Source organism: Oryzias melastigma, unplaced genomic scaffold, assembly GCF_002922805.2.
Source record: "Oryzias melastigma strain HK-1 unplaced genomic scaffold, ASM292280v2 sc05818, whole genome shotgun sequence".
NCBI classification, from domain to species: Eukaryota; Metazoa; Chordata; class Actinopteri; order Beloniformes; family Adrianichthyidae; genus Oryzias; species Oryzias melastigma.
This window is the reverse complement of record NW_023422383.1, coordinates 1-1428: the sequence shown is the minus strand read 5'-3', so window position 1 is coordinate 1428 and position 1428 is coordinate 1. Positions and strand designations below refer to the sequence as shown.

General features: G+C 38.3%; 1 long non-coding RNA gene across 1 annotated transcript; it reads left to right on the top strand.

The window, feature by feature from the left end:
* Window positions 1-256: 256 nt before the first annotated feature.
* Window positions 257-1379, top strand: LOC118598588. Its single transcript, XR_004947632.1, has 3 exons — window positions 257-551; window positions 900-1020; window positions 1177-1379. It is a non-coding gene; the product is annotated as an uncharacterized LOC118598588 (long non-coding RNA).
* The last annotated feature ends 49 nt before the right edge of the window (window positions 1380-1428 follow it).

Below are 1428 nucleotides of genomic sequence, written 5' to 3'. Positions count from 1 at the left end.
ACCATTCCAGGAGTACGTGACCAACGTCCCTTCAAGACTACGGTAAGGATGTTTACTATGTCTTAAATTTATTTATATTCATTTTTCAAAAATAATTTATGTCACATAACATGTTGGTTGTTCACGCGTTTTTTTTAACTAGGTCGGTATTTCTACAACTATTTCTAAAGTGCTAATGCTGTCGAGTGAAAAACTAGCTTAAAATGCGTGCCAATTCGGTTCAACTCGAAATTAATATTAAATTATCCATACTTTTACTTGGTATTCTTGCTCTTTCTGCTATGACAGACTGCAGTAGGGTGGTTAATTCAATTATTTTACTAACTTAAGTTTAAGTGACCCATTTTTAACTTTTTTTTACGAAGTTGTGCCTGTCATCAGGGAATTGTGGGATGCGATGTTGCGATTCCTGTCATCTGCGTTTTGATTGGTTGGATTAGTTCCTGTTCTTGTCTTGCTTTGAGTTGTCGGAAGAAGCCTTGAGTGATGGCAGAAGGGTTTGTTCTTCGGTTTCTGGCGCTAATGTTTGGATATTGAGTCAGTGAACTAACGTGAGTGCCTGTTTAGTTTAATATCATTTGTGGTGGCCTTTGACTTCCATGTTAGCGGGGGAGCACTGTAGCCGAGTTAGCCCGCCGTCGTTCTCCTGCGGAAATGCGCCTCGTTAAACTGATTGCACACCGCGTTCAAACCGGTACTTTAATGAAACGTCCGTCGATTTTGAGCTTCTGTTATCACAACGAAATCTGACCGCGAGCTGACATGAGGGACACGAATGTGTATTTTATCATTATACTTTGGTAGACTCGGTGCATTGTTTACTTGCAATTCTCATAACAAATCATATAAAGCAGTGGATGTCCATATACATTTATTTATTTATTTATTTGATATTGCAGGTCATCACCACGCAGGCAGGTGAAAGAAATCTACGCCGGGGGATTTGTGATATTCTTTTCAATCTGAGTGACCTTTCAGGGAGCGTACATTTCTCCAGTACATTTCTCCAGGACCGGTCATGTAAGTCACTCAAAAAAAGATGTTTGGTATCTTAAACATTTCGAAAATAATGTTTTCAAATTATTTAACTAAAATAAGAAACAGATACTCTGCTGGCAAAGTTTTTTCAAGTTGTAAATGTGAAACTACAAATATGATGTTTGCTTTGTCTTACAGGACCGTTACTGATGGTGAGAGTGGCACAAGCTACCTGGCATGGAGGATTAAAAACTTTTCAGCAATCTGAAGCAGGACGCAGACGAGCATCACACAGAGGTGACACTACAATTTTGAAAGAGTTAAACAATTTTGGAATTAATTTTCATTTAAATAAAATTTGCTCCCAAATTTATTTGTCAAATACGACCTTTGTTGTGAAGAATCATCTGGAGGAGCATCTCATGATGATCGGATTGGAGGAGCAGCTAT